The sequence below is a fragment of the Triticum aestivum genome, chromosome 3B (genome assembly GCF_018294505.1).
Source record: "Triticum aestivum cultivar Chinese Spring chromosome 3B, IWGSC CS RefSeq v2.1, whole genome shotgun sequence".
Lineage (NCBI taxonomy): Eukaryota > Viridiplantae > Streptophyta > Magnoliopsida > Poales > Poaceae > Triticum > Triticum aestivum.
This window is the reverse complement of record NC_057801.1, coordinates 831,007,237-831,032,826: the sequence shown is the minus strand read 5'-3', so window position 1 is coordinate 831,032,826 and position 25,590 is coordinate 831,007,237.

The following is a 25,590-nucleotide window of genomic DNA, read 5'->3' as shown; positions in this document are numbered from 1 at the left end:
GGTTCTTCAAGAAAGAAAGGACCCAGGCTCGCGATACGTGAGCTGGACGACAAACCACTGAGGGAAGCTGACGTACGGCCTTGTGAATGGCCGTCAGAGCTGTTTATGCTTGCAGCGGGTATCAAGGATGAATTTGATGCATATGTGCGTAATGCCGACCTTGAGGCATTCATGCAAGATAAGTGCCCGCAATACCGATATTTAACTGATTCATTCATGAGAAGGTTTAAATTTACATCCTCGCGCAATTCTCAAAGTGTCCTATTTGATATTTATGATAAATCATATACCATGGACTTAGAAGATTTTACTACTGCTTGCAAACTCCCGCAGTGGGGAAGTGTTAATGAACCTAGTAAATCTAAATATAAAGACTTTCTAGCTAGTATCACTGTGGGAGAATCTAGGGACATAGCACAAGCTACCAGGGAGCATTCATTTTCCTTCTATATATTATTTTGCTCTCTTCATTGGTAGATGTATTAATGGTAAAGATGAAGCATGTCACATGTGTGTCCTTGATCTTTGTGTTCTCAAGAGTGCTATATTAGGTGATAAACAATACAATTTGGGGGCAATTGTTGCACGTAGGTTGCATCATAATGGTTTAGCTGGAGACTTTTTCGGAGGAATTTATGCAACCCGTGTGGCTAATTATCTTGAGATACCTATACATGAAAATGACACGGAGTTGCCTCCTGCTTATTTAGATCATAATGCCATGCTTAGTCATCATTTTCTTGAGAGGAATGAACAATTCTTCCAATATCGACTATTCTTTGACAGACGTCGTGCTATTCATATTACGCTCCCTGCTCCTACCCTTTTTGATTATCAGGAAAAATGAAGATATGTTGTCACCAGGGAAGAGGCAAATGAGTACGAGAGAAGAGCGGAGGCGGCCCGCCGTCAGGCTGCAGCCGAGGAGGCAATGGCTGCTGCATCTCAGTACGACCCCAGCTACAAATACAGATATCAGCTAGGCTACCCATGGCCATAAACCAACTTAGGCCAAAAGCCTAAACTTGGGGGAGTACGTATTTCCCACCAACTTTACATTCATGTTCACACATTATTCTAGTTGTCGGTGCTCATACTCTTTCATTGTACTATACATGCTAGTTCAATTTCTTTTTCTAGTTTTCTTCTTGTGTGTTTGATAAACCTTAAGAAAACCCAAAAAAATTAGTTAGTTTAATTTCCATGCCTGTAGTAGAAATAATTAAAAGAAAATCGAAAAGGATTTTTCGTTCTTCTTTTGCTTGTTGGGAGCTATCCGTGTAAATAGTTTTATTTCTTTTCTTTTCTTTGGGGGTCAAGAGTAGAAGACCATAATGAAAATGTCTAGTGGCTCTTATATGCATGATTGTTGATTTAACTAAGAGCCCATATTACTTTGTCTTCTCTCTTGAATTGAATGCTTGCAGATTCCTACTTAGTCCAATGCACGTGCACTCTTATTATTATACACACCATTCGGTCGTGCAAGTGAAAGGCAATAATGATGATATATGATGGACTGATTGAGAAGAGAGAAGCTGGTATGAACTCGACCTCTCTTGTTTTTTGTAAATATGATGAGTTCATCGTTCCTGATTCCTTCTATTATGAATAAACATGTTTGCAATGAAAATTAGAGATTATAGTTGCTTATGTCATGTTTAATTAGCTGGGAGCTTATAATGGTTTACCTTCTGTACCAACATGCTATTAAAATGGTTGTGATGTGGTATGATAGGGTGGTATCCTCCTTTGAATGCATTGAGTGACTCGACTTGGCACATTTTCACGCATGTAGTTGAAACAAAAATCAACATAGCCTTCACGATATTTATGTTCATGGTTGATTATATCCTACTCATGCTTGCACTCGGTGTTGATTAATTTTAATGCATGTTCATGACTGTTGTCGCTCTCTCAGTTGGTCGCTTCCCAGTCTTTTGCTAGCCTTCACTTGTACTAAGCGGCAATACTGCTTGTGCGTCCAAATTCCATGAACCCCAAATTTATTCCATATGAGTCCACCATTCCTTCCTATATGCGGTATTTACCTGCCATTCCAAGTAAATTTGTATGTGCCAAACTCCAAACCTTCAAATGAAATTCTGTTTTGTATGCTCGAGCAGCTCATGTATCAACTAAGGATGTCTGTATCTTCGATGCTAGGTTGGTTATTCTCAAGAGGAGTGGACTCCGCTCCTCATTCACGAGAAAACGGTTGGTAACCGGGATGCCCAGTCCCATGATCAGAAAGATCAAAGCAAATCAAAATAATTAAACAAAACTCCCCCAAGATTGTTGTTAGTTGGAGGCACTCGTTGTTTCGAGCAAGCCATGGATTGATGTTTGTTGGTGGTGGGGGAGTATAAACTTTACCATTCTGTTTGGGAACTGCCTATAATGTATGTAGCATGGAAGATATCGAGATCTCATAGTTGTTACGTTGACAGTGAAAGTATACCGCTCAAAATGTTTTCCTCTCTATTTCAAAATCGAGCTCTGGCACCTCTACAAATCCCTGCTTCCCTCCGCGAAGGGCCTATCTATTTACTTTTTGTTGAGTTATCACCCTCTTATTATAAAGCACCCGCTGGAGAGCACACTGTCATTTGCATGCATTACTATTAGTTTATATCGGATATGACTTGACTGGATCTCTTTTACCATGAATTACAATGTTTAGTCAGTCCTTGATCTTTAAAGGTGATCTGCATTTATATTTTGCGGTCTCAGAAAGGGCTAGCGAGATACCATCTTGTTATATCATATTATGATTGTTTTGAGAAAGTGTTGTCATCCGAGTTTTATTATTATTGCTCGCTAGCTGATTATGCCATTGATATGAGTAAACATGAGACCTAAGTGTTATTGTCAATATGGTTAGTTCATAATCTTTGCTGAAAACTTGAATGCTGGCTTTACATATTTACAACAACAAGAGCAAATAGAGTTTGTAAAAGTTTTTCTTTATCACTTTCAGTTTGTCAACTGAATTGCTTGAGGACAAGCAAAAGTTTAAGCTTGGGGGAGTTGATACGTCTCCAACGTATCTACTTTTTCAAACACTTTTGCCCTTGTTTTGGACTCTAACTTGCATGATTTGAATGGAGCTAACCCGGAATGACGTTGTTTTCAGCAGAACTGCCATGGTGTTATTTTTGTGCAAAAACAAAAGTTCTCGGAATGACCTGCAAATCTACGGAGATAACTTTTGTAAAATATAAAAAATATTGGCAAAAGAATCAATGCCAGGGGGCCCACACCCTGTCCAGGAGGGTGGGGGGCGCGCCCCCTCCCCCTGGGCGCACCCCCCTGTCTCGTGGGCCCCCTGCTGCTCCACCAACCTCAACTCCAACTCCATATATTCCGTTTCATGGAGGAAAAAATCAGAGAGGAAGTTGCATTGCGTTTTACGATACGGAGCCGCCACCAAGCCCTAAAACCTCTTGGGAGGGCTGATCTGGAGTTCGTTCGGGGCTCCGGAGAGGGGGATTCGTCGCCGTTGTCATCATCAACCATCCTCCATCACCAATTTCATGATGCTCACTACCATGCGTGAGTAATTCCATCATAGGCTTGCTGGACGGTGATGGGTTGGATGAGATTTACCATGTAATAAAGTTAGTTTTGTTAGGGTTTGATCCCTAGTATCCACTATGTTCTGAGATTGATGTTGCTATGACTTTGCTATGCTTAATGCTTGTCACTAGGGCCCGAGTGCCATGATTTGAGATCTGAACCTATTATGATTTCATGAATATATGTGAGTTCTTGATCCTATCTTGCAAGTCTATAGTCACCTATTATGTGTTATGATCCGACAACCCCGAAGTGACAATAATCGGGATACTTCTCGATGATGACCGTAGTTTGAGGAGTTCGTGTATTCACTATGTGTTAATGCTTTGGTCCGGTACTCTATTAAAAGGAGGCCTTAATATCCCTTAGTTTCTATTAGGACCCCGCTGCCACGGGAGGGTAGGACAAAAGATGTCATGCAAGTTCTTTTCCATAAGCACGTATGACTATATTCGGAATACATGCCTACATTACATTGATGAACTGGAGCTAGTTCTGTGTCACACTATGTTATAACTATTACATGATGAATTGCATCCGACATAATTATCCATCACTGATCCATTGCCTACGAGCTTTTCACATATTGTGCTTTGTTTATTTACTTTTCCGTTGCTACTGTTACAATTACTACAAAATTGCTATCGTTACTTTTGCCATTGTTACCATTACTATCATACTACTTTGCTACTAAATACTTTGCTGCAGATACTAAGTTATCCAGGTGTGGTTGAATTAACAACTCAACTGATGATACTTAAGAATATTCTTTCGCTCCCCTTGTGTCGAATCAATAAATTTGGTTTGAACTCTACCATCGAAAACTGTTGCGATCCCCTATAATTGTGGGTTATCATGCTGCACAAGACTCGACCATAAGAGTTCAGTCGACAGATAGTACAACCGGCAGAATAAGCATAAGATTGTAAATTTATACCTACTTTGGAAGTGGTCGCGTCTCCAGTTTCCTCATCATCTTGAGCCTTTTCAATGTCCATGGAGGTCCCAGAAGTCGCATCACTGGAGGATTCAGAACCCACCCGGTCAAGCAAGAGAATGAGTCAACGATAGCATAAAGGTTTCCAAACAACGCAAAAACAAAACAGTTCACAGAAGCGACGGGAACATCCATCTTGATCTTGGGCAAGGCCTAGCGAGGCTTTGAGGGGGCGACCTTGGGCTGCTTGGCGACCTTTTTAGACGGTTCCGGAAACGAAGTCCAAGTGCATTTTTGCACTTGTGTGCTTGGAGGAGCTGCCTTGCTACACCCACCTGCAGGATCATGAGACTGTTTGGATCGGTGTTCGGTGCGAGGTGGTGAGTCAACTTCTTCACCATCTTCCAAGTCATCATTGTCCTCCTCATCATCGTCGGGGGATTGCCAATCGCCACTGTCATTTGCACTCTCCATTCCCTCCTGGACTTGCTCCCCGTTCGGCATCAAGTACATCTCAGTATAAATCTGCAAGGCAAGGAGTTAAGCAAGCACCAATCAGATTCAAGGATAGTTTCAAATCAGAATGAAAAGACACTCAGTAGCAAAGGTCAGACCTTGTCCGACTCATTTTCGGCGTCAAATGGTGCAACTCTTCTACACCCCCTAGGGTTGTCTTTGTTTCCAATGATGCCCTTCGGCCACTGTGCCACCGTCTCCTCGGTGATCTCCTCTGGGTGGACCCAAGAAGTGTCACCGGTGCCCGAGTACATCCACATTGGATGATTGCAGGCTTGGAGGGGCTGAATGCGTCGACTGAGGAACACCTCCAACAAATCCATGCCGGTCACACCGTCACGGACCAACTGAACTACCCAGTCGACTAGCATGGACACCTTACTTTCTCTGCTGAAGTCACGGTCAATGACGAAGGTTGGCGGACTGGATCCCTGGTGAAGGGGGGAAGGCCAGTCGACTGACCAGGAGTCGGAACATCCCGGCAATAGAACCAAGTCGACTGCCACCCCCTAACCGACTCGGGGAGAGTCATAGGAGGAAAAGTACTCCTGATACTCATCTGAATCCCTAAACCCCCACACATTTGGATCACGTGTGTCCTTTCATCAGTCGGATTTGCCTTCTTCACAGTTTGAGAACGACAGGTAAAGATGTGCTTGAATAAACCCCAATGCGGTGGACAACCCAAGAAGTTTTCGCACAGAGAGACATACGTAGCGAGATATGTGATAGTATTGCGAGAGAAGTGATGAAGTTGGGCACCTAAAAAGTTCAGGAAACCCCAGAAAAAAGGATGTGGAGGTAGAGTGAAACCACAGTCGACATGGGTTGCGAGGAGGACACACTCACCCTCCTGCGACTAAGGCTCGGTTTCGTTCCCCGGCAACCTCCCAGATCCGTCGATAATCAAGCCCGCGCTGGCCAGATCCTCCAAATCTTCTTTATGGATCATGGACCGGATCCAGTCCCCCTGGATCCAACCAGGCAGCAATTTAGAACTCGACGATGACCCCCAACTCGTCTTATTGCCCTTAGACGTCGCCGACACCTTCTTCGCGTGCTCCAGGGCCGCCATCTTGTCCTTAACCATTGCGGCAGACTGCGCATGGGTGGGGAGGCAGCGCCAAGGGTGGAGGAAGACGCGTGGAGAAGCAGAGGAACAAGAAGGGGAATAGGGCGCACTGTGTAAACGCATCGGCCTCGACGACTTTTATGGGCTTGATTCCGAGTGGCTGACTCGTGGACCCAAGCAGTCCTATCAAATCCCGCAATAGTCATGCGCCCGATACGTGGCGAAAAAGGTGGCGCAAGAATCGAGGCACCCCTATCTATCCACCTCATTTACTGCTGCAAGCTCCGTCCCACGTGCTTCCCCAAGTTTTTGAATCCCATGAGATCCGGGAACCGCAGAGTAACATAGCACGCCGAAGATTTCGTACCATATCAACACTCGAAGATTGTCAGTATAGTTCACTTGACGACCTCTGAATCGAATAAGGTGACTGAAATAAAGTTGAAGTTTCAGCATGATTCCCATACTCGGGAAGAATGCCTGTGAAGCTTAAAAATCAGGTAGGGATCAACTTCAACTCTCTTTTCATTCGGACCTCAATCCATTCGGGGGCTACCCAAGGTCACTACCCAAGGGTAGGGTCATAGGCCTGACCTAGATGCCCTACCCAAGGTCACTACCCAAGAATCAAGGACATTCAAAGCATAACAAATGATACCGACTGAAGTAACCATGGAGTGCAATCCACTCGACCAATTATCCTCTCGGATATCTCAATTCCATTCGACCAAGATGAAGTCATTCGACCATACAAGAAACCACTCGGAGTAAAAAAGACCTAGAGTCACTCAGGATGGCAACGGTCAGGCATTCACTCTGTAGTCTTAAAGATCATTGATAGCTCTTTATAGCTGGTGTTACCAGTAACACCCTGTCTTAATGTACATTGAACCCTATAACGGGGGACGGCTGGGGTCCTGGCGCACTCTATATAATCCAGCCCCCTCCTCTGGTACAAGAGTTCGCACCCCCTGTAACACACACATCCATATTCCAGACGACAGCCTCAGGGCACCGAGACGTAGGGCTTTTACCTCCTCCGAGAGGGGCCTGAACTCGTAAATCGTGTGTACAACATCGCCATAGCTAGAGCCTTGCCTCCTCATACGTACCCCCTACTCTTACTGTCAGACTTAGTATCACGACACTGCCCCCGCCCCCGCCGCCCCGCCGTCATAAAATTCAACATAGATCTATTTTTCAAATTGCATTTTCACTCAACATAGATATATTTTACATACAGTCGTCGTCGTTGCTAGTGAGCAGGTCGATCACGATGGTGCCTTCGCCATCACCGCTGTCCTCGCTGCTGTTGTTTGCAGCGATGTTGTCCCAATCGACGGGACCGTCGTCCTCCTCCGCAGGCGCCGCCTTCTCCGCCGGTGCTACCTCCTCCTCCACCGCCGACACCATCGTAGTCTCCTCTGCCGCCATGGCCGCGGCGGCGTCGGTTGCGGCTACTACCTCGGCGGCTTACCTCGCAGCCGTCTCCGACGCCCGTAGGGAGACATGCCACCCCGGAGTGTCAATCGGATCATCCTCACGGAGGACCACTTGTTCCGGTGGCAGCTCGATAGCGGGGGGGACAGCCGGTGCATGTGCAGGCGCCAGCACCGGGGGGCTAGCTAGTAGCAGTCTGATCCGCGACGGTGCTCCCATGGGGCGGGGCCCTGCACTATCACCGGGAGGGCTGGCTGGCGGTGGTCAGATTCGTGACAGCGGCCGCTCAGGCTAGTGAGGTCGTGGGTGACGCTGGCCACCGCCAGCCGGAAGGCGGTGATCACGTCGTCATACACCTTGCCGCGCCAGAAGTCGCGTCGGCCTTGAATGTTGTGGCGGCTGTCGATGTGGGTCCGGAGCTCCTCCGTCATTGCGCCGGGGCCGAGCGTCGGGTAGTTGTCTGTGCTGGTCTTCCACTGCTGGGGAAGATAGCAACCCGACGGCAAGAGGAGGTCGTACCGGCATAGCTCCGTCGTCTCCGGATTGCCGAGGTTGGACGGCCAGGCGCTCAGTCCGTCGTTGTTGCCTCTGGTGTTGCTGCTCCCGGGGTGGTAGGACATCACTAGCGTTGGGCTGGATTACTCGTCCTCGGCGGGTGTGGGGGGGCGGTGGCGTGGCGGGTTCTTATAGCCGTCCGGGCGACGGGAGGTGGGCGGCCGGGCCGATAGCCGGCATTACTGCTCATTAATGCCGGTGCCTCGGGACGGGATAGGACGGGACGGCAGGGGTGGAAGGCGAGGCGATCATTGATGGGACGGGGCATCGGGGTGGCAGACAACGCACTTTCCCACAATGCGCTTTCACCGGGGCGACGCACGGCGGTTTAACCGGATGTTACGCTGGGTACGTGGGTGATGTGTATGTGGTAACATGTCGAAGCACATTTTTCCGTCCGCTGGCGGACGGCAAAGGTGGTCATTCGCCACCTAACGTGGCTGACAATGGTTCTTTGTCGTCTACCTTCTTTGCTGTCCGTCACCGACGGCAAAGGGTCTTTGTCGTCCGCTGTCAAAAAACATACGGCAAAGAAACTCTTTGCCAGTGTTTACAGCGCTGATACGTCCCCATCGTATCTACTTTTCCAAACTCTTTTGACCTTGTTTTGGACTCTAATTTTCATGATTTGAATGGAACTAACCAGGACTGACGCTGTTTTCAGCAGAATTGCCATGGTGTATTTTTATGCAGAAATAAAAGTTCTCGGAATGACCTGAAACTTCACGGAGATCTTTTTTGGAATAAATAAAAAATATTGGCGAAAGAATCAACCAAAGGGGACCCACACCCTGGCCACAAGGGCGGACGGCACGCCCACCCCCCTGGGGTGCGCCCTCTGGTTTTGTGGGGCCGCTGGACATCCACCGACCTCAACTCCAACTCCATATATTCATGTTCGGGGAGAAAAAAAATCAAAGATAAGGATTCATCATTTTTACGATACGGAGCCGCCGCCACCTCATGTCTTCTATAGGAGGGCAGATCTAGAGTCCGTTCGGGGCTTCCGAGAGGGGAAATCGTCGCCGTCGTCATCATCAATCATCCTCAATCACCAATTTCATGATGCTCACCGCCGTGCGTGAGTAATCCCATCGTAGGCTTGCTGGACGATGATGGGTTGGATGAGATTTACCATGTAATCGATTTAGTTTTGTTAGGGTTTCATCCCTAGTATCCATTATGATCTAAGATTAATGTTGCTATGGCTTTGCTATGCTTAATGCTTGTCACTAGGGCCCGGGTGCTATGATTTCAGGTCTGAACCTATTATGTTTTCATGAATATATTTGTGTTCTTGATCCTATCTTGCAAGTTATAGTCACCTACTGCATGTTATGATCCGGCAACCCCGGAGTGACAATAGTCGTGACACTTCTCGGTGATGACCGTAGTTTGAGGAGTTCATGTATTCACTAAGTGCTAATGCATTGGTACGGTACTCTATTAAAAGGAGGGCTTACTATCCCTTAGTTTCCAATAGGACCCTACTTCCACGGGAGGGTAGGACAAAAGATGACATGCAAGTTCTTTTCCATAAGCACGTATGACTATATTCGGAATACATGCCTACATTATATTGATGAATTTGAGCTAGTTTTAAGTCACCTTATGTTATAACTGTTGCATGATGAATGACATCCGACATAATTATCCATCATCAATCCATTGCCTACGAGCTCATTTCATAATGATCTTTGCTAAGTTACTTTTCCGTTACCACTGTTACGATTGCTACAAAACTGATACTATTACTTCTTCCACTGTTACCGTTACTTCCATACTACTTTGCTACTATATACTTTGTTGCAGATATTAAGTCTTTCAGGTGTGCTTGAATTGACAACTCAGCCGCTAATACTTGAGAATATTCTTTGGCTCCCCTTGTGTCAAATCAATAAATTTGGGTTGAATACTCTACCTTCAAAAACTGTTGCGATCCCCTATACTTGTGGTCTATCAAGACCTTTTTCTGGCGCTATTGCCGGGGAGCATAGCTCTATTCCCTGAGTCACTTGAGATATCTGTTGATCACTATGAGGAATTTTAAAGATCAAAGAACCAAGATTTTTCCCTCAACTACGAGGAGAGTTAAGGAACTGTCTTCTAGCTCTGCACTTGATTCACCTTCTGTTTTGAGTAAACTTGCGACACCTACGCTTGTTATTGATTCTGATATGCCGCATGTTTTTGATGATGCCACTTCTGCTATGCATGATGCTTATGATGATACTACTTCTCTGCTTGATAATACTGCGCCACTAGGTGAATTTCCTGATGAACAACTTGCTAGGATTAGAGAGAATGAAATTCCTGAACCGATGATATTATTGACACTAAAGATTATAATTCTCCCCCTAGATATGAATTTCCTGTTGTACCTGAGGGTTATATTATGGATGAAGAAACTGCTAGAGACTCTCTTGCTTGCAATGATAGAGATGATCTTAAGAAACTGTTAGCTAAGCAGAAAGAAAAGTTTTTGAATGCTAGAACGCAATATGACCCCAAGTTTTCTACTTCACCTATCTATGTTACTAATAAGGATTACGAATTCTCTGTCGATCTGGAGTTAATTACTTTGGTTGAATCTGATCCTTTCCATGGTTATGAATCTGAAACTGTTGTGGCACATCTTACTAAACTGAATGATATAGCCACCCTATTTGCTCATGAGAAAAAAAATTGCTATTATTATATTCTTAAGTTCTTTCCTTTCTCGTTAAATGGTGATGCTAAGATATGGTTTAATTCTCTTGCCCCTTGTTGTGTGCGTCGTCCCGAGGATATGATTTACTACTTCTCTGCAAAATATTTCCCCGCTCATAAGAAACAAGCTGCCTTGCAGGAAATGTTTAACTTTGTGAAAATTGAAGAAGAGAGTCTGCCACAAGCTTGGGGGAGGCTTCTCCAATTACTTAATGCTTTGTCTAATGATCCTCTCAAGAAAAATGAAATACTTGATTTCTTTTATAATGGACTAACTGATGCTTCCAGAGACACCTGGATAGTTGTGTTGGTTGTGTTTTCGAGGAAAGAATTGTTCAGCGAGTGAATTGCTATTGAATAATATATTGAGTAATGATAATGATTGGAAATTTCCTGAACCAACTCCTAAGCCAACTCCGAAGAAAAGAGGTTTTCTATTTCTCAGTCCTGAAGATATGCAAGAGGCAAAGAAATCTATGAAAGAAAAAGGTATTAAATCTGAAGATGTTAAGAATTTACCACCTATTGAAGAAATGCATGGTCTTGATAACCCGACACAGGTAGTAGAGGTAAATTCTCTCTATAGATTTGATGAAGGTGATATTCCTCATAATAAGTCTGCTAGTCAATGCTTGGATGAGTTTGATAACTTTATTGTTAAACAAGAAAACTTCAATGCTTATGTTGGTAGACAATTGAAACGTAATGCTTATATGGTTGAACACTTGAGTGATTATATGTCTAGAGTTAAAAGTGATCTTAAGCTTATTAGTAAGCATGCTTCCATGGTTACAAATCAAGTAGAACAAGTACTTGGCACAAGATGATTTGCTCAATGAGTTAAATAATAAGAACAGCGATAATGTTGTTAGGGTTATGACTAGAGGTGGTAAAATGACCCAGGAACCTTTGTATCCTTAGAGCCATCCTAAGAGAGTTGAGCAAGATTATTAGAAAATTAATACTGATGCACCTAGTCCCGCTAATAAAAAGAAAAAGAATACTGATAGGACTTTGCATGCTTCTAGTGAACCTGTTATAGACACACCTGAGAATCCCAATGATATTTCTATTTCTGATGCTGAGACGCAATCTGGTGATGAATATGAACCTAGTGATAATGTTAATGATTATGTTCATGTTGATGCTCAACCTAGTAATGATAATGATGTAGAAATTGAACCTATTGTTGATCTTGATAACCCACAATCAAAAGAATCAATGTTATGTTAAGAGAGACTTTGTTGCTATTAAGCACGGTAAAGAAAGAGAGCCATGGATTCAGAAACCCATGCCTTTTCCTCCTAAGCCATCCAAGAAAAAGGATGATGAGGGTTTTGAGCACTTTGCTGAAATGATTAGACCTATATTTTTGCGTATGCGTTTGACTGATATGCTTAAAATGCCTCCTTATGCTAAGTACATGAAAAATATTGTTAGTAATAAAAGAAAGGTACCAGAAGCTGAAATTTCCACCATGCTTGCTAATTATACTTTTAAGGGTGGAATACCAAAGAAACTTGGAGATCTAGGAATACCAACTATACCATGCTCCATTAAAAGAAGCTATGTTAAAACTGCTTTATGTGATCTTGGAGCCGGTGTTAGTGTTATGTCTTTCTCTTTATATCGTAGACTTGAATTGAATAAGTTGATACCTACTAAAATTTCTTTGCAAATGGCTGATAAATCAACTGCTATACCCATTGGTATTTGTGAGGATGTGCCTGTTGTGGGCGAGTAACGTCATCGAGCTGAACATGTGTATAACTCGGAGGTGTCGTACGTTCGGTACTTGATCGGTCGGAGCTAGAAGAAGTTCGACTACATCAACCATGTTGCCAAACGCTTCCGCTTTCGATCTATGAGGGTACGTAGACACACTCTCCCCCTTTCATTGCTATGCATCTCCTAGATAGATCTTCCGTGATCGTAGGAATTTTTTTGAAATTGCATGCTATGTTCCCCTATAGTGGCATCAAAGTCATGTCTATGCGTAGATGATATGCACGAGTAGAAAACAAAGAGTTGTGGGCGGTGATCGTCATACTGCTTACCACCAATGTCTTATTTTGATTTGGCGGTATTGTTGAATGAAGCGGCCTGGACCAACCTTACATGAACACGTTCATGAGACCGGTTCCACCGACATACATGCAACTAGTTTTGCATAAAGGTGGCTGGTGGGTGTCTGTTTCTCCTACTTTAATTGAATCTAATTTGACTGCGGTCGGTCCTTGTTGAAGGTTAAAATAGCAAATTTGATAAATCACCGTTGTTGTTTTTGTGTTGTAGGTAAGAACTGTTCTTGCTAGAAGCCCGTAGCAGCCACATAAAACTTGCAACAACAAAGTAGAGGACGTCTAACTTGTTTTTGCAGGGCATGTTGTGATGTGATATGGTCAAGACATGATGTGATATAGGTTATTGTATGAGATGATCATGTTTTGTAAAAGTTATCAGCAACCAGGAGGAGCCTTATGGTTGTCTCTTTATTGTATGAAATGCAAACACCAAGTAATTGCTTTACTTTATCACGACGCAATGATGGAGATCAAGGTGTCGAGCCGGTGACGATGGAGATCATGACGATGCTTTGGAGATGGAGATCAAAAGCACAAGATGATGATGGCCATATCATGTCACATATTTTTATTGCATGTGATGTTTATCTTTTATGCATCTTATTTTGCTTAGTACGACGGTAGCATTATAAGATGATCCCTTAACTAAAATTTCAAGGTATAAGTGTCCTCCCTGAGTATGCACCGTTGCGACAGTTCTTCGTGCTGAGACACCACATCATGATCGGGTGTGATAGGCTCTACGTTCACATACAATGGGTGCAAAACAGTTTTGCACATGCGGAATACTCTAGTTAAACTTGACGAGCCTAGCATGTACAGACATGGCCTCGGAACACTGGAGACCGAAAGGTCAAAGGTGAATCATATAGTAGATATGATCAACATAGAGATGTTCCCCATTGATGACTACTCCATCTCACATGATGATCGGACATGGTTTAGTTGATTTGGATCACGTATCATTTAGATGACTTGAGGGATATCTATCTAAGTGGGAGTTCTTAAGTAATTTGATTAATTGAACTTAATTCATCATGAACTTAGTCTTGATAGTATTTGCATACCTATGTTGTAGATCAATGGCCCGTGCTACTGTTCCCTTGAATTTTAATGCGTTCCTAGAGAAAGCTCAGTTGAAAGATGATGGTAGAAACTACACAGACTGAGTCCGTAACTTGAGGATTATCCTCATTGTTGCATAGAAGAATTATGTCCTTGATGCACCGCTAGGTGTGCCACCCCCTCCAGCAACTGCAGACATTGTGAACGTCTAGCAGTCGCATGTCGATGACTACTCGATAGTTCATTGTGCCATGCATTACGGTTTAGAATCGGGACTTCAAAGACATTTTGAACATCATGGAGCACATGAGATGTTCCAAGAGTTGAAGTTGATATTTCAAGCAAATACTCGAGTTGAGAAATATGAAGTCTCCAACAAGTTCTATAGCTGCCAGATGGAGGAGAACAGTTCTACCAGTGAACACATACTCAGAATGTCTGGATATCATAATCACTTGACTCATCTGGGAGTTAATCTTCCAGATGATAGTGTTATTGGCAGAGTTCTCCAATCACTGCCACTAAGCTACAAAGGCTTCATGATGAACTATAATATGCAAGGGATGGAGAATACTATTCCTGAGCTCTTCGCGATGCTAAAGGCTGCGGAGGTAGAAATCAAAAAGGAGCATCAAGTGTTGATGGTTAACAAGACCACTAGTTTCAAGAAGAAGGGCAAGGGTAAAAAGAAGGGGAACTTCAAAAAGACTGACAAGCAAGTTGTCACTCCCGGGAAGAAACCCAAATTTGGAGCCAAGCCTAAAACTGAGTGCTTCTACTGCAAAGGGACAGGTATCTGGAAGCGGATCTGCCCCAAGTATTTGGTGGATAAGAAGGATGGCAAGGTGAACAAAGGTATATGTGATATACATGTTATTGATGTGTACCTTAGTAATTCTCGTAGTAGTTCTTGGGTATTTGATACCGGTTCGTTTGCTCATATTTGTAACTCGAAGCAGGAACTACAAATTAAACGAAGATTGGCTAATGACGAGGTGATGATGCGTGTCGGAAATGGTTCCAAGGTCGATGTGATCGCCGTTGGCACGCTACCTCTACATATACCTTCAGGATTAGTTTTAGACCTGAATAATTGTTATTTGGTGCCAATGTTGAGCATGAACGTTATATCTGGATCTTGTTTAGTGTGAGATGGTTATTCATTTAAATCAGAGAATAATGTTTGTTCTATTTATATGAGTAATATATTTTATGGTCGTGCATCCTTGAAGAGTGGTCTATTTCTGTTGAATCTCGATTGTGGTGATACAAATATTCATAATATTGATGCCAAAAGATGCAAAGTTGATAATGATAGCACGACATATTTGTGGCACTACCGTTTAACTCCATGCAGATGGACTTTTGGAATCACTTGATTATGAATCATTTGATACTTGTGAACCATGCCTCATGGGCAAGATGACTAAAACTCCGTTCTTCGGAACAATGGAGTGAGCCAATGACTTATTCTAAATAATACATACCGACGTATGTGGTCTGATGATTGCTGAGGCTCGCGGCGAGTAACGTTATTTTCTGACCTCCACATATGATTTGAGCAGATTTGGGTATATCTACTTAATGAAACACAAGTCTGAAACATTTGAAAAGTTCAAAGAATTTCATAGAGAAGTGAAGAATCATCATAACAAGAAAATAAAGTTTCTACGATCTGGTCGCGGAGGCGAATATTTGAGTTACGATTTTGGCCTTCATTTTAAACAATGTGGAATAGTTTCACAACTCACGCCACCTGGAACACCACAGCGTAATGGTGTGTCCGAACATCGTAACCGTACTTCAATAGATATGGTGCGATCTATGATGTCTCTGACTGATTTACCACTATCGTTTTGGGGTTATGCATTAGAGACAGCTACATTCACGTTGAATAGGGCACCATCTAAATCCGTTGAGATGACACCGTATGAACTATGGTTTGGCAATAAACCTACACTGTCGTTTCTTAAAGTTTGGGGTTGCGACACTTATGTCAAAAGGCTTCATCCTGATAAGCTCGAACCCAAATCGGAGAAGTGCATCTACATAGGATACCCTGAGGAAACAATTGGGTACACCTTCTACCACTGATCATAAGGCAAGATCTTTATTGCCAAGAATGGAACCTTTCTAGAGAAGGAGTTTCTCTCGAAAGAAGTGAGTGAGAGGAAAGTAGAAATTGATGAGGTAATTGTACCTTCTCTCGGTTTAGAAAGTAGCTCATCAAAGAAATTCGTTCTCGTGATGCCTACACCAACTAGAGAGGAAGCTAATGATGATGATCATGAAACTTCAGATCAAGTTACTACTGAAGCTCGTAGGTCAACCAGAGCACGATCCGCACCAGAGCGGTGAGGTAATCCTGTTCTGGAAGTCATGTTACTTGACCATGGCGAACCTACAAACTATGAAGAAGCTATGATGAGCCCAGATTCCGATAAATGGCTTGAGGCCATGAAATTTGAGATAGGATCCATGTATGAGAACAAAGTGTGGACTTTGGTGGATTTGCCCGATGATCCGCGGCCCATAGAGAATAAATGGATCTTCAAGAAGAATATTGATGCTGATGGTAATGTTACTGTCCAGAAAGCTTGACTTGTTGCAAAAGGTTTTCGACAAGTCAAGGAGTTGACTACGATGAGACTTTCTCACCCATAGAGATGCTTAAGTCTGGTAAATGGACGTCAAAACTGCATTCCTTAATGGATTTATAAAAGAAGAGTTGTATATGATGCAACCAGAAGGTTTTGTCCATCCTAAAGGTGCTAACAAAGTGTGCAAGCTCTAGTGGTCCCTCTATGGACTGGTGCAAGCATCTCGGAGTTGGAATATACGCTCTGATGAGGTGATCAAAGCATATGGTTTTATACAGACTTTCGGAGAAGCCTGTATTTACAAGAAAGTGAGTGGGAGCTCTATTGCATTTCGAATATTATATGTGGATGACATATTGTTGATTGGAAATGATGTAGAATTTCTGGATAGCATAAAAGGATACTTGAATAAAAGTTTTTCAATGAAAGACCTCGGTGAAGCTACTTATATATTGGGAATCAAGATCTATAGAGATAGATCAAGACGCTTAATAGGACTTTCACAAAGCACATACCTTGATAAAGTTTTGAAGAAGTTCAAAATGGATCAGTCAAATAAAGGGTTCTTGCCTACATTACAAGGTGTGAAATTGAGTCAGACTCAATGCCCAACCATTGCAAAAGATAGAGAGAAAATGAAATTCATTCCCTATGCCTTGGCCATAGGTTTTATCGTCTATGCTATGTTGTGTACCAGACCTGACGTGTGCCTTGCCATAAGTCTGGCAGGGGGGTACCAAAGTAATCCGGGAGTGGATCACTGGACAACGGTCAAGAATATCCTGAAGTACCTGAAGAGGACCAAGGATATGTTTCTCGTTTATGACGGTGACAAAGAGCTCGTTGTAAATGGTTACGTCGATGCTAGTTTTGACACTAATCTGGATGACTCTAAGTCACAAACTGGATACATATTTATTTTGAATGGTGGAGCTATCAGTTGGTGCAGTTTCAAGCAAAGTGTCGTGGCGTGATCTACATGTGAAGTGGAGTACATAGCTGCTTCGGAAGCAGCAAATGAAGGAGTCTGGATGAAGGAGTTCATATCCGATCTAGGTGTAATACCTAGTGCATCAGGTCCAATGAAAATCTTTTGTGACAGTACTGGAGCAATTGCCTTAGCGAAGGAATCCAGATTTCACAAAAAAAGACAAAACACATCAAGAGACACTTCAACTCCATATGTGATCTAGTCAATGAGGGATACATAGAGATTTGCAAAACACATATAGATCTGAATATAGCAAACCTATTGACTAAGCCTCTTCCATGAGCAAAACATGATCAGCACCAAGACTCCATGGGTGTTAGAATCATTACAATGTAATCTAGATTATTGACTCTAGTGCAAGTGGGAGACTGATGGAAATATGCCCCAAAGGCAACAAAAAAGTTGTTATTTTATATTTCCTTATTTTATGATAAATGTTTATTATTCATACTAGAATTATATTAACCGGAAACTTGATACATGTGTGGATACATAGACAAAATATTGTGTCCCTAGTAAGCCTCTACTGGACTAGCTCGTTGATCAAAGATGGTTAAGTTTCCTAACCATAGACATGTGTTGTCATTTGATAAATGGGGTCACACCATTAGGAGAATGATGTGATGGGCAAGACCCATTCGTTATCTTAGCATTATGATCGTTCAGTTTTATTGCTATTGATTTCTTCATGTCAAATACATATTACTCCGACTATGAGATTATGCAACTCCCGGACACCAGAGGAATGCCTTTTGTGCTATCAAATGTCACAACGTAACTGGGTGATTATAAAGATGCTCTACAGGTATCTCTGAAGGTGTTTGTTGGGTTGGCATAGATCGAGATTAGGATTTGTCACTCCGAGTATCGGAGAGGTATCTCTGGACCCTCTCGGTAATACACATCATAAGAAGCCTTGCAAGCAAAGTGACTAATGAGTTAGTTGCAGGATGATGTATTACGGAACGAGTAAAGAGCCTTGCATGTAATGAGATTGAACTAGGTATGAAGATACCGACGATCGAATCTCGGGCAAATAACATACCAATGGACAAAGGGAATAACGTATGTTGTCATAACAGTTCGACCGACAAAGATCTTCGTAGAATATGTAGGAGCCAATATGAGCATCCAGGTTCCGCTATTTGTTATTGACCGGAGAGGTTTCTCGGTCATGTCTACATAGTTCTCGAACTCGTAGGGTCCGCACGCTTAACATTCGATGATGATATTGTATTATATGAGTTATGTGATTTGGTGACTGAATGTTGTTCGGAGTCGCGGATGAGATCACGGATATGATGAGGAGTCTCAAAATGGTCGAGAGGTAAATATTGATATATAGGATGATAGTATTCGGACACAGGAAGTGTTCCAGAGTGTACCGGGTACATATCGGAGTACCGGAGGGGTTATCGGAACCCCCGGCAAAAGATATGGGCCTTTTGGGCCAAGAGGGGAAACGCACCAACCACCAGGGGCTGGTGCGCCCCCCATATGGGCCGAACAACAGGAGAAAGGAAAGAGGGGAAGGGAGAAGGAAAGGGGGGATTCGGCCTCCCCCTTCCTACCCTCCTCCCTCCTCTTTCCTTCCCATCCGGCAATTATGGAAGGGGGGAAGCCGAATTGGGGAAGACCCCAAGTAGGATTCGGCCTACTTGGGGCACACCCCTTCGCTGCTCCTCCCTCCCTCCATCTATATGTATGTGGGGGCGCCCCCTAGGACACAACATCAACTGTTAGCCGTGTGCACCCCCCCTCCACAGTTTACACCCCCGATCATATTGTCGCGGTGCTTACGTGACACCCTGTGCGGATCACTTCATTATCACCGTCACCACGTCATCGTGCTGATGGAACTCGTCTACTTCCTCGACACCTTGCTAGATCAAGAGGGCGAGGAACGTAATCGAGTTGATCGTCTGTAGAACTCGGAGGTGTCGTACGTTCGGTACTTGATTGGTCGGAGCTAGAAGAAGTTCGACTACATCAACCACGTTGTCAAACGCTTCCGCTTTCGGTCTATGAGAGTACGTAGACACACTCTCCCCCTCTCATTGCTATGCATCTCCTAGATAGATCTTGCGTGAGCATAGGGATTTTGTTTTTTTAAATTGCATGCTACGTTCCCCTACATTTTTTATATGGATTTAAAGCACATAAATAAGTAGCTGGCATTTTAAGCTTGATTTTAGAGTTAGCCTTTCGGTTCTATGCATATTTTTCTTGCTGCCCATATTAATGACCACATATTTTACAGTCATTGTAGTTGCCCATGTGGACGATGGTTTATTTCAGTGTCGAGGACCTTGCTGGTACCAGATCCAACAGGGAGGAGATTGCTGAGGCGGTTGATTCCTATGGGCTATGTGAAATTAATGGTTGACTTGATTGAGGAGTTATGAGCTTTCTCAAATCCTTGAGAGGTTTGCACATCCCTTTCGCTTGTTTTTCCACTGGCTTTTTCTTCTGAAATTGTTGTGAGATTACTTGCTACCTTGCAGCATAGTTGTCCAATGTTTTCATAAAGATTTTTTTTTGGCGTATACTTTGGTATTTCTACAAGAACCTGCCTCTGTAGTGTGGAAGAATAAATAAAGTAATTCAATCGTTAGGTGCCTCCGTATCTACAATTTCAGCATATCCATTACCTATATCATCAGACGATAGCATACTGCATTATTTGCCAGTACTTCTAACTAAATTGGGTGTAAATGAAGAATATAACTGAGTTTATTAAGGGGTCAAGATTGACTCAGCTACCGGCCTACAAGGACACTTCTTTTGTGAATATTAAAGCATTCTAGGTATACAACGCGGCTGCCCTTGATCTATCTATTTGCTAGATCGATCGTGGAGCCACTCACCCGCTGCCGGGTACGAGATCGCCGCCGCCGACATCTGAGAGGAGCCGCCGCCGCCTTATGTGAATATTACTACATTTTTTAGGAACAAAATAACTACTATACAAGTGAGCTACATTTTATGAAGGCGGCCCACTGGGTTGGCGCCGCCCCTGCATGGATGGATACCATCAGTATCATTACCATTCAACTACTGGTTGTTTTCAGTAATATTTTTTTATTTGTCAATAGTATATTATCAGTAATATATTATTGTGTTTTTGTTAGGGAATGATATCATGCTGATTGTAAAAAAAAGATGTGTATTAGTTGAAATGACATTGTTCTATATTATTTTAGCTTCATGAATAGCATATTTACTTTTTTTAAAGCATGTGGCAACGCACAGGCCTTCTACTAGTTTTAGATAGTATTACTGTTTATCTAGTGAAATACCCACTGTCTTTTTTTCTTAAAGAATAAGATATTCACCGGAACTACAAAATACCCCAAACATAATAAAAACTACATCGAGGTCCATGAGCCACCGAACGACCATTGCCGCCACCAGAGGAGAAGCGTCTGGTTGAAATACCCTTTGGTACCTGGGCGTATACACCCTATATCTATCTCTATCTATGGTTGTCGCCTATTCAAAGTTCTCGTTTTCATCTTCGCAAAAAAAAAAAGTTTTCGTGTTCACTTACTAGTGTATTAACTGAATTTTCAACGATCTATAAGGTAGAGAATCAGTGGTTGGAAGGGTAGTAATATCCTCACAGCCCATCAAGGAGGTTAGATGGCTTTGATGTCTCGTAAAGATGAAAAAGTGTGCCTGAGTGTGTTCGTATGTGCGTGCTTGTGGGTGTTTGTGCTTGTACTGCGTTTCTTAAAACAACTATTGTGTGGTATTGTTTGGGGTATTTTCAAATTTTCAAGATGTACATTTGCCATGTATATACAGTCGTACATGGCTGGGACTACTGGAGCTACTTCTTTTGTCTTTACATACGACACATATCTTACGTTATGTTATTACTCATTCAAATGATGCTGAAGTACCCGCCTGGCCGCCTGCTAGGGGCATCCGCGCCCTCCGACGTAGTCTGATCCGTCCGTGTTGCGCTGCACTACATACCTATAGCGCCCTCCTCCATTCTTTTTCTTTTTTGCATTCAAATTCAAGAGCTTTATTCAACAAAAATGCTCCCGGCATCATCAGCCAACAGGCTAGTGGTCTATCATCAGTCCTACTTTCGGTGACCATCAACGTGCAAGCATGTTTAGCACAAAGATGGGCCAGTCCATTGGCCAATCTCACTACATGTTGAATACAGAAGGAAACAAAAGAGGAAGCTAGCTCTCCAATTTCTACTAATATCGGTGTCACAACAGATCGACTATTGTGACGAGAGTTCCAGAGGTTCACCACCTCTAGGCAATCAGTCTCCATTATCACATATGAGAAACCACACAGCTTTGCAAAAATAACACCATCTGGTAGGGCCAATGTCTCACCAATGAAAGGATCCGTGACCCCAAGATGGGGTTTAGACCATGCACCCAGCAAACATGTGTTGGAACGGGCAACTCCTCCAGCACCACATTTATCTAGGTCCATGCACATTGCCGCATCAGTGTTAATCTTGATCACACCTTGGTCCGGGGGCCTCCATCCATGTCCTGGTAGAATCGCCGCATACGAACGCGGTATTTCCAACACTGTCAAGTCTTCCTTGACGCGTCGAACAGAGTTCACCGGGTCTAGACTCTCCCCATCATGCATAATTCTATTTCTCGAGTGCCAAATAGCCCACATGATGGAAATCATCTGTGACCTTTGCACATCTGTGAACTGATCGTCACAAATATCTCTTGGCCAAGTTCCTGGGTGGAGATGTGGTCGGCGTATACCCAGCCAAGAGTACGCTTCCGCCCACAACATCTTTGCATGCGAGCAATGCACTAGAGCGTGCATCAGATCCTCGTCCATAGCAAAGCAAACTTTGCATCTACCAAGTTCTTGCATATGTTTGCGCCTTAAAGTGCACTCATCTGGTAGGATCTATCGCACGATTCTCCACCAGAATACCCGCACTTTAGGCAGAACATTGAGCTTTCATAATCGCTTCCACATCTGTCCATCATTTCGTGAAGTATTAGTAGCTGTCCCTTCCTCTAGAGCTAATTGCTCGTTGCGAGTCACGAGAGCACGGTACGCAGATTTGACAAAGTAGTCGTCATTCACTTCGTGGGCCCAAGCAATAAAATCCTCACCGCCCCCTGACAGAGCGGTATGATGAAAATAGTATCAGCATCCGGAGGGATGAACACGTTCCGAATCAATTCCTGGCGCCAAGTCCAGTTCTCATCATCAATCAGCGCGCTAACTAATGCGAGTGTAGTTCCTCCTGGCGTCACCGAAGGACGCAAAGAAACCAGTCCAGGGATCCATCTATCTTCCCAGATTGAAATGTTGTGGCCTGCTCCAACACGTTTAATTAGCCCTGTCCGCAAAGCTTCGCGACCTGCTACAGTGGCCCGCCAAACAGCCGAGGAATAGCGCGGCACTTAAGTATCCATAAACTCGACATCAGGGAAATATCGGCCTTCCATGACACGGGTACACAAGGAGTTGGGGTTGATGATAAACCTCTATCCATGTTTCCCTGGAAGAGCCAAATTGAATAGTTGAAAGTCACGAAAACCCATTCCACCTGTGACTTTTGGAGATGCCAGATTGTCCCAAGATACCCAATGCAGCGATCATTTACCAAGAGACCCACTCGGCCACTCCACCAAAATTTCGCCAGGCAAGACGTCCAGGTTTTGCAAACCTTTTTCGTCAAGCGGAAGCAGCTCATACTGAATGTTGGGATGGCCTGAATGTTGGCATGCCCTTCACCGTACCCATGAGCTCGCCGCCCCCGTCACGCTCACGCCTAGGCTTGCTTTGGTGCTCCAGGAGCCCCTAGGAAGCTGTCGCGCTGCTCGTTGTGCTCCCTCGCGAGCTCTAGCCACACGGCCGTCCTTCCCGTGCTCCGGCCGCCACAAGAAACACTATCGTCGTCGCTCTGGCTCATCTCCAGTCGTGCTTCTTGCGTCATTCAATGCGCAACGCCTCCGGCGTTCGAGCGCTCACATGCAAGCGTTGGGCCGAGCCCCATAATGCCTTCCCGATGGCCTCCTCCACATCTGGTCGTCGCCTGTGGCTAAACGCCAGCCGGCTAACATGGACGTCATTAGCACTAAGCTAATCGCCCTCTGCGACACTCACACTCGGGACCCGCACCCTAATTAATGTCGGCTTACTTAAAATGTCTAATTAACTAACCTAACTAGCCACTAACAGGTGGGGTCACTCTCTAATTAACCCATTGTTTAGTTTAAATGTTAATTAGCCTCCTAGAGTCAGTGACAGTGACAGGTGGGTCCCCTCCACCGTTTTAGTGGATAACGCTGACCCAGTCAACAGAGGCTGACTGGGCTGTTGACCCAGTCAATAGGGCCCACCTGTCAGCCCATGTGTGGCATGTCTGGTACACTTTTGGGTGTATCTAGCAATTAGCCATTTTATTTAATAATTAAATTAAATTCCAGAAATTGTTTAAATCTTTAAAAATTCATATAAAATAATCTATAGCTCGGATTAAAATTATTAATATATGAAAATTGATCAAAAAATAAGACGGATTCGAATAAGGCATCAACATACCTGCCACATGCCCCCATCACTGCAAACATGGATCCTTCCCCTCTGATTCATCTGCCCGATAACTACCTAAAGCCGGAGAAATATCCACAGATATTTTCCCGCTCCATCTGTAATGCTTAGCACTGCTATAGGTCACCCCTAGCATAGCATATTGCCATGCCATGCATCGTGATGTATTTGTTTGCTTTATATTTACTGTTCCTTCCCCCTCTTCTCTCCGGTAAACCCCGAGACCGATGTTGCTCCTGAGTTTGACTACACTCCTAACGACCAGCCCCTTTCAGCAGACCTTCTAGGGAAGCAAAAACCCCTTGATCATTCCTATATCACCAATTCCTTCTCTCTCATGCTTGCATTAGATTTTGCTACTGTTGTTTGATAGCTCCTATTCTGATGCATAGCTCGCTTTTGTAACATGTTGTTGTTACTTTACCTGTTATCCTATATGCTTCATATAGGTTGGTTAGTGATCCATCAGTGACCCCTCACCCTTGTCCTTGTTGCCTCGCTTTGTTACCGTTGAATCGGTCAATGTGATCGACATGCAGAGACCGACACATCACCGGCACCACCCTTAGTTGTACGACTCTGCAGAGCTACTATCGAGTGCCAAGGGTGATACCTCGTATCGCACTTCTAATGATATCTCTGTTGTGTAGCTAATCGGTCATGGATTACGGAGGGTGATTCCTCATACCCCACTCCCGATGACGACTCTGTCGTGCAACACCTCAAGTGTGAACCCTTTGAGGGTGATTCCTCCAAGGTCACCTTGACGGTTAAATCGAGTGGGAATCCATCGAGGGTGATTCCTCATATTCCCCCTTGATGTTACGGACACACGGTTACCTTGACTTTTAACTTAGTCCTTTGTTGAAGTCAAGTCGACCCAAGGGGTACCGCGAGAATTACTAAAGTCGGGTTGACCGTGAGGGTACCCGCGACGTAACTACGCGGCATGGCCGGGCAGGCAGACAGCCCTAGGAAAGGGATGGGCCTGACCCTTGTCGTAAGTCCGCGAGACGGGGCGACAGGATCACTAATTGTCTCCGCACGCTCCCAAGACACTAACGAGTTTGGATGTTTGATTCTCTGCCCTTTTCGCACTAACCACCACGCGGGAATAAGTATGGGCACTCGGTGTTATATGATTCTTCCGAAAGCTCTCAGACGTCAGCAGTTTAGCGCCGCGTGCACGGTTGGACGGTAACCACCTGTGCTTGTATAAGGGGGTGGGTCTGCTCCAGGCCGCGTTCGCAACGCGCAGGATTGCAAAGGACGATTGCCCATGACCCCTTCACATTTAGGATGTAAACCATCATGCTGGCCTCTCTGTTGACTAAGGTGTGTCGATCAGCCAAGGTCGGACTTGACCCAAAAAAGTGTGTCCGGCCAAAGCGAATCAAGCGTGTTGGGTAAGTTGGTGCGTCCATGTAGGGATTATCTATTCAAATAGTCGTGTCCACGGTAACGGACGCTCGGAG